Source organism: Camelus dromedarius, chromosome 16 (assembly GCF_036321535.1).
Source record: "Camelus dromedarius isolate mCamDro1 chromosome 16, mCamDro1.pat, whole genome shotgun sequence".
Lineage (NCBI taxonomy): Eukaryota > Metazoa > Chordata > Mammalia > Artiodactyla > Camelidae > Camelus > Camelus dromedarius.
Window position 1 is genome coordinate 57,353,487 of NC_087451.1, and position 13,594 is coordinate 57,367,080.

The 13,594-nt window shown below is 34.9% G+C and overlaps 1 protein-coding gene across 5 annotated transcripts in view; it reads left to right on the plus strand.

The window, feature by feature from the left end:
- SPAG9 (sperm associated antigen 9) overlaps positions 1 to 13,594 on the plus strand; it is a 132,945-nt gene that overhangs the window by 64,193 nt on the left and 55,158 nt on the right. The gene's annotated exons all lie outside the window — the stretch shown is intronic.

A 13,594-nucleotide genomic window follows, 5' to 3' on the forward strand; every position in this document is an offset into this window, starting at 1 on the left:
TTTTTGTAAATTATGTCTCGTAATTAGGAAATATTTTACTATTTACCTAAGCCTTGTTATTAATCAGATATCTTTCTCTAACTTTACAAAAACAAACCTGGGAGTCGGGAGTTTAGAGTTTCCTTGGATTGCATTGTACATACACACTAATCTTGGTTTCCGTGTCTGATGGGAACTAGACTAGATGTCTAATGTAAGGTGTTCTTTAGTTTTCCCTTTTCTGATAACTTTGAGGATGACCTAGCTATATTTAGAGTATGCTTTGCCTTTGTTATGAAACATTGAAGGTAAGAATTATAATTAATATTAATTTTACTAGCATAACTTTTCTGTGCAATAAGGTTAAGGTGAAAATGTGTTGTGAGAAAAGCACATGATGGGTTATAACCAAGAAACCAGAACTGTAGGACACTTTGGTAGAAGAACGGCAGTAAGGGGAATTTGCCAGTGATTGTAAAGTTATGCACCCTCTCTGTTGCTTTCTTGCAGATTTCTCACTGTGAGAGAGTTGTAGTCAATAACGTTATTTCTTCAGGTATGCTATACCATTTTATAGAGAAGACGAGCATCTGCGGATTTTGGTATCTGCAGGGGGTCCTAGAGCCAATCCCGTGCAGATACTGAGGGATAAATGTACTGCAAAATCTGCCAGGACTGATGCAACTAGAAAAATATAGGAGTTCTTCTTAAGAATAAGTATTTATACATATTATTCTTTTATTTATTGTATTCTTCTGGGGGGAAATGGACAAACAAACAGATGAAATCAGACTTTCAAGTACTATTATGTACTGTTTTTAAAAAGCAAAGGAAGGGGCTAGAGAGTAATTAGTAGGGAGGGGTGCTTATTTTAGAGTGATGAAGGAAGACCTCTTGGAGGTGGTGACTTGTACCCTGACATGAAGTATGTACAGGTGCATGGAAAGGTCTAGAGGAATATGTGTTTCAGGGCGATCAAATAGCATTTGTAAAGACCCTGAGGTGGGGACAAACTTTGGCATGTTCAAGAAACATTTTTGGTTTTTTCCCCCCCTCTTCATCCAGTTCCTCTGAGGCTTTCAGTCCTTTGTACTGTACCAGTGTGTCTTCAGGGTTACCCAAAACATCCATCTTTCTAAATATGATGGAAACTTCTCATTCCCACCTTACCTTGTAGCAGCATTTGACACATTTGAATACTTTCTGCTTCTTGAAATGCTTTCTTCAATTTGCTCCTGGGATCCTACTCTTTGTCTTTTTCTTTTTGTCTCTCTCTGTCTCTCCGACTCACTGGTTTTCTTCAAAGGTTCTTTTCCATTGCTGGTTTTGGACCTCTAAAAGTTAAGAGTTCTCTAGGCCTTAAAGTTGAACCCTCTACTTAATCTTAGTAGCTCAAGTTCATGTCTGTAAATGCCAACCACCCATCAGTGTTCACAAGTTTGAATCTCCAACCTTGACCCCTTTCCTGAACTCCACACCTTTACATCCAATTGCTTTTCTATATAGTTTTCCCACATATGTATTTGTATCCTGCTTAGGTTACCACCTGTAAAAATACTCTCTTTCAAGGCCAATCTAAATGCCACAGATTACATGAAGCCTCACCTGGTACCTTGTTAGTGGTTCTCATAAATTTAGTTTAGAGATCAGTTTAAGGCAGAGAGCAGAGGAGTTTTATATTGCATCATTAATAGAAAATTTTTACTGGGGGCTTCTAGTGAAATTGGTAAAAAAACAACTTCTTATATTAAATGACATTTTCTGTTGAAAGTATATTATAAAAATGCTAAGGCTGGAAATGAGCAATAATGTTAAGGTAAGGTTGTTCATCCAGCTGAATTATATTCATGAACAAGCTGTAAATAAAGAAGAAATTGGAGAAAAAAAGGCCAAGAATAACACAATAGTCCTAAAGAACAATAAAAACAAGAACTTGGCCTGCTAGATAATGCATGACTTACTGTAACACTGTAATTATTAAGATGGTGTAGTATTGCATTATCTGCCCTTCCTCTTTCCTTTCTGCACAGTTGAGTCCTAAAGCTGCTAGGTACCTAGGGCAGAACAAGGTGAGCATCCACAGGGTGGTATGGGGCGGGGTAAAGTAGGTATCACAACCTGAGCAAGGCTAGGAATGTATCTATGTGAGGATAGCCTGGTGTAGGAGAGTCAGGGCCTCAGCACTATTAAGGTCATCCCTGCAGAGGGGCATCCGGCTTGGGGGTGTCAGACTGAACAGAATGACGGAGGGCCTCCTTAAGGAAAGGTGCCAGGCATAGGATGTCAGAGCCTTAGCAGGTGAGGAAGGCAGCATTGATATGGGGGTGGGGGGAACAATCTGGAATGGAGAGGCAGAAGATGTACAGGGAAAGAAGGGCCTTAGCTGGAGAGGAAGGGGTTATAGTGGCAGAGAGGAGAGATCAGCCCTGGAAGTCAAGCAGCAAAAGAGCTTTAGAATGGAAAGAGTTGTTAGCAGAGTCAGCTGGTATGGAGAAGTCAAGTAGGATGAGGACTGAATTTGTAAATTTGTAGGTGTAGGTTTGAGCAGTTTGAGTTGCAGGACCATTAACAGGAGTGAATGTGAATCATGAAAGGAGGTAACAGGAAGTGTAGATTACTCAAGAAAGGTGGTTATGGGAGAAAAGTGAAAGGATATCTTGAGTTGGCAGGGTGAAGGGGAAAGTACTCTTAGAACGGGAGACACTGAGTTGTTTTAATGCTTAGAGGAAGGGTCTAGTAGAAAAAGAAACTGAAAGCAAGGGAGTGAAGAAAGATAAATGATACATCAGAATTGTAGAGGAAGTGCTGACAGAAAGGGATCACATATCCCACCTGCCATTAAAATCTGCTTTATTGATGGGATACTTCAGTTTTTCGTAGTCTTTTGCTATTACAAGCAACGCTGTGGTTAATAACCTTGTGCATAATTTTGTATGTGTTTATGATTCCTGTAAGTGGGATTGCTGGATTAAAGCATGTATTTAAGATTTTGATAGATTTGCCAAAGTTCTTGCCAAAGGGATGGTAGCTGTACAGTGTTGTATAAGTTCTTCATTGCTTTACAAGTTTAGAGTTCAGATATCTCTTCCTTGTGCCCAAATATGGAAAGAGAGAGAGCAGAGTGCTTTAAATATTATTTAAAATGTCCGATACATAAAATTTTCATGCTGTCTTCTAGACCTTGGTTGGTATCACTTTGCAATGATTTCGTAGATTCTGTCTAGTTTCACATGTACACATGTATATGTATATATATACACCTATGTGCATATATGCACCTGCACAAGTCATGTGTGTGTGAGTAGTATATGCACATGCATGTATATATACTTCCCCAAAGCATTATTTTTTTCCTTTGAAGAGTCTCCTATGTTGTTGATTATAAGTAGAATGTGACTTTTAGAACTGAGGAAAAACAATTTTAGCTAAAAAAGCAATTGGATTGGTACTTACTTGTGAAATTTTTAAAGATTTTTTTGAAACCATATGACTCGAAATACTTCAGTGGGACTTCTGTGAGGAGGTCTTGTTTGCAGGGTTTGGTATGTAAAGCCAGTGGTCAAAGTGTGCTGTATTCTTTAGGGGATGTGCTTAGCATACAGAACAGGAAATGTCTGAACCGAGCCAGCATTCTTGTTTAGAAGAATTTTCCATCCTCCTGCACTTGTGATTAAGTCTTAAATTGTTCCTGTTTCTTTAGTTTTCCCAAGCTTGAATCTCTGTAGTAGTTAATAAACCTTATTCCTGTATCTTCTGTAATTAAAGATCCCTATTATAAAATGCATGTATAATTTTAAACTTCAAAATAAAGCTCTCCGTTTTTGGTTTTGTTTTTGCTTTTCATTTTGAAATATTTTAGACTTACAGGAAAGTTGTAAAAATAGTACAGAGGGAACTATACCCGTCACTCACCAATGTTAAGTGACAGTGGTAAAATTATCAAAACTAAGGAATTAACATAAACTATAGACTGGTATTCATATTTTGCCAGTTTTCCCACTACTGTTTTTTTTTTGTTCCAGGATCCAATCCAGGATCCCACATTGCATTGAATTATGTTTCCTCAGTCTCTTCTCATATGTGACAGTTCCTCAGCCTTTCCTTATCTTTAATGACCTTCAGGCTTGAAGAGTACTGGTTAGTTATTTTGTAGAATCTCTCTCAGTGTTGGCTTCTCTGATGATTTCCCGTGGTAAGATTGAGGCTATATTTTTGGCAAGAATACTACAGAAGCAGTATGCCTTAGTGGTGATGTTAACCTTGCCTGCTTGGTTCAGCTGGTGTGTGTTGGATTTCTCCACTGTATAGTCACCATTTTCCCCTTTATAATTTAATTAATAAATATCTTGGTGGATATACTTTGCAACTGCAAATATCCTGTTTCTCCTCAAACTCTGATTCACTGATTTTAGTGTCCATCAGTGGATCTTACCAACAACTATTACTGTAGTGTTCTAATGGTTATTTTGTATTTTCCTCATCCTGCATCTACTAACTGAAATTCTTTTGGAAGGGAGAGCTATCTGCTCCCTCCCTCCCTCCCTTCCTTCCTTGTTTGACTCATGGGTATTTATTTTATTCTGTAGGTTATCCTATCCAATGCTCTTACTTACTTTTTGTTCAACTTTTTCCAGCTTCGGCTCTCTTTTAGGAGTCATCCTATACCCTTTCGACATGCCCATGCTCTTTTGCCTGCCTTCTGTCCTGGCACCCCTGGATGCTCTGGGCTCTTATATTTTCCTTGCCCCAGCTGTGTAATTGGTTCCATTTATTGGAGAAAGGTATTTAGGAACCTAGATCTAGGCACTAAATGTGCTTATTGCTTGGAGAGTGATTGCTTGTAAGCCCTTTCTTCTTTGATGCTTTTGTTGGTTTTTTCCATTGGTTTGTATTCTATATTACCTCCTTTTGGATTTTTATATTAATGTTCATAGTAGGGTAAAATAAAAATAGAATTTTAAGAAAAATGGATTGTATGTTGTCATATTTTGCATTGTTTCTGCTTGTGACAGAGGATACGGAATTTCTTCTGTAACTTCAATTTTTATTTGTAAACCTTTCCTCTCACATACAGTCTCATCTGGTAACTTGAAGAATCATTCACAGATGACTTTTGGGGTTTGAAGGGGAAAGGGAGTGAAGAGTTACTCTTCATAGTGTTTTGGTACTTTCCCATTCTCATTCATCTTTATTGAGGTGTAACTGACAAATGAAATGGTAAGATATATTCTTTTTCCCCTTTTAACTCTTGCTTGGAGAAGAGGAGCTGGAATTAGTTGTTTATTAGTGAGTAATTTATAAATGAGATTTTTTTCCTTTTTGGCATATTTATTAGGTTGTGTTGACTGAGAGGCTATGTTCAAAATGAAAATTGGAAAACTTTAGATAAATAATACTATTTTAAAATGATGGTATTTGTAGCTTATATTTCTGATGTGACTTCTTTTGAAATAATTGGCACATGAGTATTATGTACTGTTGATATTTAATGTTTAAACAAGCTCTTGAAATAGGTTAAAATAGCCTAAATATTTCCTGTTGAAGAAAAATTACCTTGCTTTTTGCATTAAAAAAACATTGATGCCTCCTGGATCAGGCACAATGCCAGATGATAGAGATGTTGTAAAGGTGCTCAGTCCATATATTTTATAAAGCAGGCTTAATGATTTCTTTAAAAATTATATTAATATTGTTTCACAATCATAATATCAAAGAATCTAGAGTAAAAATGTAGGTTCTTCAACTCTAAATTCCATTCCTTCCTTCCCAGTCACTGTGAATAGTTGGTGTAACCTTCAGACCCTTTTCTTTACATATGCACAAAGATAGTACATACTCATGTATGTCTTTGTAAGATAATTGAGTTTATGCTCTAAGTATTTCCTGCAGCTTGCTTTTCTTATTTAAAAATGTATGTTCATAATCTTTCATTTTTATTTAGAGAGTGCCATGCAGTAATTTACATAGCTTTGATGAAATGATAGTTGAGAAGAGTTAAAGATGAGAATCCTGGATCATAGATCATATAAACAAATATTAAGTTAGAGGCCATTTGGTTTCTATAAAGTAAATTATGCTGTGGTATATTAAATGGAATATTACCCAACCACTAGAAAAGAATGATATCTTGCCATTTATGACAACATGGATGGACGTAGAGGGTATTATGCTAATTGAAATAAGTCAGAGAGGGAAAGACAAATAACCATATGACTTCACTTAAATGGGGAACCTAAAAAACAAAATGAACGAATATAACAAAACAGAAACAGACTCAGATACAGAGAACAAATTGGTAGTTGCTGGGGGTGGTGAGTGGAGTGATGAGTGAAATAGGTGAGGGAGATTAAGAAGTACAGACTTAAAGCTCATGAAATAAAGAACTCACAGGGATGTAATATATAGCTTAGGAAATATAGTTAATAATAATGTATGACTTCATACAGTAATTTTGAACTACCGGTATGGTAACATGATGGATGACAGATGGTACTCAGACTTACTGTGGTGATCATTTTGTAATGTATAAAAATATCGAACCACTATACCTGAAACTAGTATAATATTGTAAGTCAATTATATTTCAGTAAAAAGAAAGAAATAAAAAAATGAAATTATGCCTTGTTCATTTGCGGGAATTAACAGACCTGGCAGCTGTATTTTAAACTTTCAAAAAGACTTTGATGAATTTCCAGACTAAGAATATTTAAAATTTGAAGTTGCTTTGTATTTAAGAGAAACACTTTTGTCTCAAAGGGGGTAAGTGTAGAGAAAGAAAGAAAACTATGAGTAAGTAGATGTTTTTGTGAAAAAATATCTGAATCTTGGTTACCCTTTGATTATTAGTGTTATCTAACAGTTTCAGAAATGAGATGGGAGTGGGGAAGAAGGGTGCATTCAATGTTTCCAAGTATGCTAAACTGGAATATTTATCATGTTAATTATCCAAGATGATTAGGATAAATTTCAGGGAGATTTCACACAGCTGTGTGAATAGAAAAAAGGGTTAAGTGATGAGCTGCTTATTGATAAAGTATAAGGTAAGACAAAATCCAAGTGATGGCCTCTGATTCATGATACTGCTTAAAACAGAGGCTTAAAGGTGATGATTTTAAGTCAAAACAAAACAAAACCCCCAAACCTTCATTTTAACATAGTAGATAATAGAGAAATAGGTCTTGTTATCCTGAGAGATAGTACAAGTCAAAGGTACTTAGAAATTTGCTAACACCTAGTAAATACATGATTTGTTTTTCTTTTTTATAATCTTTCCTTCTTCCCAGTTCAGCAGTAGTCCTGAAGGCTATAGAATAGGAGGTGAGAATGAGGTTAAAAAACATTTTGCAAAAAGTAAATGAAAATGATTAACTTTTGGTTACTTCCTCAACTGCTATTCTCAAGACATCAGTGGCTCAGTTTAGAAAACTACTGATGTTATTCACTGATATGCAAAAGAAAATTATGTCTTCTACAGTGGTTGCTAGGGTTTACTGTAATCTTTTCTAAAGCCAACAGTTTGAAATTAGAAAATGTAAATAAATCCTATGGAAATTCAGCCTATTTCCATTTATTCAGCTCTAAGTAAGAAAGCCAGTATGTTTTACACAAATGCCTTCCTCAGGGTAGAATGTATATAACTTGTATGTGTCCTGGAGACAGCCTAGTATATATCATTTTACCATGGGCTGCCTCGCTAGTTGAACAGATTTCTTCAGCTCCAGTCAGGGCACCACTCAGCTTCATCAGCAAACATCTTTTGAGAGCCTACTTCATGTCAGGCTTGATAAGCTAAGCACTGGGGATATAAAGACTAAATAAGACTTTCTTCTACCCACTAGGCCAGGGTTAAGCAGGTTAAGCCTTTCAGTAGGTCTATGGCAGTGAAACAGTGTCTTTTTTAGAAATATCCTTCGAGGTGGGGCATCCATGCCTCTCCTTTAATAGACTGAATTTTTTTGGACCCACAGTATCTACACCTATTTCATCTAAATGTGTCTAGAGTAGTGGTTCCTAGTGTTTCTTTGGGTCACAGACTCTTCTAGGAATCAAATTATAGTTATGAAGCTCTCCAGAAATTACATGTACACAGAGAATATTGTGATTCTGTTATGCCATAGAGTTGTAAATCAGAAGAGTGTTTAAACTGCTTCTTTGAAAATTTAACTTTTACTTGGGGTGAAAGAAATGTAAGCAAAGAAATTAAAGTATAAGCTGATAAGTGTTATATGGGGGTTCCATGGGGCTAGTTACCTTCTGTAATTTTGTTTCCTTACATTAATTACATTAGTATGTAGTTACATTACATAAAATCTTTGAAGCTAAAAGACAAATTTATGTAACAGTTACTTACCCCGTTATTCAGTTTATTTCAGATGAAGTCAGGCAGGCTACTTAGGAAAACACTACTTAGAAAAACACATTTCTAAGTTGTCCTTGATGAGATAATTTATTTTCATAGTTGTGAACTTACTTTATAGTTTATCTGAACATAAATAGCAATGGGGCAATGCCAGATAACACATGACATGTGTATCTATACAAGGCTGAGGCTTTTGATGAATGGAACAACTGAAAGTCTTTTATAAAGGCGTACAGACTTCTAGCCTGATGTCTGAAACCCGTAGGAAAACAGCACAAAGACTAGATTGTTTTTACTGTGGTATCTCAAGTGAAGCTAAAAGTAATGACACCTATTTCTCTTTTTGTTCAATTAAAAAAAATAACATAAAATTTACCATCTTAATCATTTTTTAAGTGTACGGTTCAGTAGTATTAAGAGTATTCACATTATGAAACAGATCTCTGTAACTTTTTTGTTTTGCACATCTGAAACTCCGTCCCCATTAAACAACAACTTCCCCTTTCTCCCTTCCGTTCAGCCTTGGTAACTACCACTTTGCTCAGTGTTTCTATGAGTTTGATTACTTTAAATACCTCATATAAGTGGAATCATAATATTTGTCTTATTGTGACTGGCTTATTTCACTTAGCCTAATGTCCTCAAGGTTCATGTTGTAGCACGTGACAGGATTTCTTTACTTTTAAGGCTGCATAAAATTCCATTGTACATATGTACACCACATTTTGTTTATCCATCATCCCTTAATGGATATTTGGGTTGCTTCTACCTCTTGGCTATTATGAATAGTGCTGCTGTGGACATGGGTGTACAAATATCTCTTTGAATCCCTGCTTTCAAGTTGTTTGGTTAGATACCCCAAAAAGGGTAGTGCTAGATCATATAGTAGTTCTATTTTTAATTTTATAAGGAAACTCCATACTGTTTTCCTTAGCAGTTGCACCATTTTACAACCCCACCAATGGTACACAAGGGTCCTAATTTCCCTCTACACCTCACTAGCCCTTGTTATTTTCTGTTTTGTTGCACAGGAGTGCCATTCAATCTTTGTACCTGTAGCACTGGATTCTCCAGTCATGTCCCTTGGTTTTGTGGGCATTCTCCAGCGACAGGCACAGCCTACAATCTGACCGTTTCTTAAAGAGTGAAAGGGTGAGAATGGGGTTACAAAATAAATAAGTCTGTCAGAAAGAAACTTGGCAATCCTGTAAGTCTCCATGTTTGGCACCCACGTGCCATTGAAGAGGATTTCTTAATGACATCAGGCATTTGGAAATTGGTAGGCTAGTGGTCTTCAGATAAATAAGGCAGCATTTGTAGTCAAGACTGTTAGCTAAAACAGTACCCCAGTGCTGGGACATGACCAGCATAAAATAGGAGTTGGAGGTCTCCAGAAGCCACAGATTACATATGGAATAATAGCATGTACCTCCCCTATAACTTTATGTTGAATAATTAATTCTTATAAATGCTTCCAGTTTCCATTTAGGGCCTAGTAAAGATTTTCCCTTGTTCTGCACGTGATGTCTTATGACCTTACTGTTGACCAAAAGTGATACATTTTATGTTTTAACAGGTTAATGTTTAGACTTGTCTTTCTTCCTTCTGCTTTTTTTGGCGGCATTGTTAGAGAATTTCATACTTTCTTCCATAGGAGATACAATGTAAGAATATTGTGCCCTCGGTCAAACACTATAGCAGAAACTTGATGTCTCAGTTACTTCCTGCTAATCTTAGGACATTTATGTCACCACTGCCTGGGAACCAAGAAAAATACTTCTTTTGAAAACTAGTCCCTAAAATTCAGAGCTTTTCCTTCCTCAACTCTCATGCTCTATCCTGGGATCCAGTTGTCAGAAGTACAGCCCACACAGTGAGCTATTTCAATGTGTGTAAAATATTTTTATGTGGTAAAAGTATAAAAGGGAAATAAGTTACAGATCAGTAAATCTCATGTTATTTGGATAGCCTAGGACAAATTTTAAAATACCATCTTATTCTAAGCATATACTAATTTACCGCTTCATTGTAGCCCTAAACCTTGAGATCCCCTAAGGTGTCACAGTCCTTTTCCTGTTAGGTTCAGCTCTCTCCTGGTTACTTTATTTCAGATCCACAAGTGAATGTGGGGAAGAGGGCTTTTGCCAGACTCTTTACATTGTGAACTTTTAATTTATTAAGTAATAAATGGCAAGATCAAGATCAACCTCAAATTATTTGTTTTTCAGATACCTTCAGAGGTGTATCATTTCGTCATTATAGATGAACGTGATATTCTCTGGGACTTTCTGAATCCATAGTCTTGATGGGTTTAAGTGCTGTCTATCAATACTATTCATCAGGAGCCTGGACTGTATTTTATATTAATTTTTAAATATAATTTATATTTTAAACCTTTAAAGGGTGAGAATTCATATATATGGTAACATAAATATGAATTAACAAGGCTGGTAGACGAACCAAAATAATACACTTTTATTTTTTCTATTAACCAGAGTACACATCAAAACAAAGACCAAGAGAGTGGTACTCAGGCTGACTTCAAGTTGTCTTCACTATAGCTGTTTTTGGCTCCAGGAATGTTCTTGTTGGTTTTCCTGACTCAACTCCTAACAAGCTGGTTTGCTTGACTAAACTTTAATCAGCTACTTTTAAATTAGGTGCCAATCACCAGCTCAGGGTAATTAATAGTCAATAATTTTGTCTTTTAATTTTAAGAGAAAAGGAGTTTACAGAGAACCGAACTATTTATGTTTATCTTTCTTCCCACTGGAAGTCAGTCCTGTATTTGAGATGCACAGAAGAAAATAGTTGGGTGTATAATTCAGCTAATTTTATTAGGAGTATGGAGATAGTGTATTGCACTGCAGGTAATCAATTTAAACACAAGCAATAAAGAATGGATAGTATGAATGGTTTTCTTTTTCTCAAAACGTCCCAACAAATTGAAAGAAGTTCATCTAGTTATACTAATTCAAATTTGTTTAGATCTTATTTACCTTTTCCCTTTGTCGTAAGAGTGGTACATGTCTACTGTTAAATTTGGAAACAGAAAAGTATTATAAACAGGAAAATTTTTTTTTACTACCATTTCTAGTCACTTTATACACTTAAAAGAAATTGTTTTTGAGACCATACTTGATATATGGATTTATATTCTGATTTTTATAATTTCTTTCTACTTAAAACCACACACACACACACATACATATTTTATTGAAGTACAGTCAATTACAGTGTGTCAATTTCTGGTGTACTAAGCACAATGTCCCAGTCATGCATATACATACATATATTCGTTTTCATATTTTTTTCATTAAAGATTATTACAAGATATTGAACATAGTTCTCTATGTTATATGAAAGAAACTTTTTAAAATCTATTTTTATATATAGTGACTAACATTTGTAAATCTCAGACTCCCAAATTTATCCCCTCCCACCCATACATATATATATATTAAAAAAATGCTAACGAGGGCAAATTGAAAGTGAAAGTCACTCATTAACCATCTACCCATTGGCAACTACTATTAAAATTGTCATGTAGGTCCTAACAGACCTTTTTCTAGCCGTATTTTTTAGTTGATTATACTGTATAGAACTGTTTTGATCCCCAGTCTCTTTGCTAAATATTTTGAATATTTTCCATCTCAGTAGATATTCTTCTAAAATACAATTTTTTTGGTTGCTGCATAGGATTTTGTATAAATGTACTATAATTTACTTAATTTCCTATTTTGCAGCATTTAAGTTATTTTGCTGTTTTTTGCTGTTATAGATGATATCCTCTATACATCTCTGATTATTTCTTTAAAAAGTATACATATTTTTTTCCAATTTAATGTAGCATTTTCCTATGTCATTGAAAATTCATTCTAAGTATTTTATGCTAACATGGATCTACTGTTTGTTTGTTTGTTTGTTTATTTATTTATTTTGCTAGATTCAGAATCTCCAAGACTTGTTTTTAGTAAATGGATCATTATCTGTCATGGGAGATATATATATATTCTTATAATGATAATGAGCAATAAATAATCAGTAGCCGACCAACCATTATACAAGTCCAATACAATATAAACTGTCAGAAAATGAGACTAGCAAAAATTTACTAGGATGAAGTTCTTCAGCAAACATTTGGGTTTTATCTATGTGTTAGAGCTCAAGCCCACAGTAGAGCTAGGCTCAAGACTCTTAATGAGTAACGCCATACTGGGTCACATTCTGTGACTTTATACATTCCTCATCATTAAAAACAAAAACAAAGGGGAAAAAAAAAACCCTGAAAGCCTAGGATAGAGATGAAGAGTGAATGGGGATGGGAGGACTATTTATTGAAGGAATAAAGAGCTCTCGATTTGCTGTGGCAAATATATATGTATTTTCCATAACCTGTGTTCTCATCTGATAATTGATTTGTATTAGTTCAGCCACTCTTGGTAGTGAAATTTGTGGTACATCAAAATGTATGTTAGTAAATTAAAATATTAAGAGAAGATAATGCTGGAGATGAAAACATTTTAATGTTGTAAAACCAAGTTTTAGTTGATGGGTAAGTTCTCCAAGTATGGTTACTTTCATTGTAGTTGCTGTTCATCATAACATGTGTAAGTTGACTATAAGCCAAAAAATGTTTTCTTACTCTTAAATAGAGTTTTAAACTTGAATTTGAACACCCTCTTACTTCTCAGCACTTAAAATAACCGAAGTTTCTCAGTGTAAGATTGGTATTATTGCGTTAGTTGTTTTTAATTGCTTGGATTCTATTCTATTATTTTTATAGCTATAATGTATTTTTAACAATGTTCTTTAAAAATTAAAAAATAAAAATTTACAGAGAGATGACAAATATCACTAAAATCATCTCCCACCATAGCACAACTTAATATGTTTATATATATATATTTTTGTCTTAGGCCAGAAGCATGCATTGTGAAATTTTCAAAGTTGTGCATAATGTATTGTTATAAATTGGAATAAATAGCCAACATTTTAAACAGTATGTGTGAACATGTTGCTAAGTCTTTCTATAGAAAAGGTTAGAATAATGTAATGAATTAGGTGCTATTATCTCTGTTTTACAAATGAGATATAGATGTACAGATACACAGATATACAGATAGGTATAGAAAGAATATATAACTTATCCAAAATTATACATGCGGTAAATTCACTAAATTCACCCTAGTCATCATCACCACCACCACCACCACCACCATCATCATCATTATTATTATTACTAGTAGTAAACAT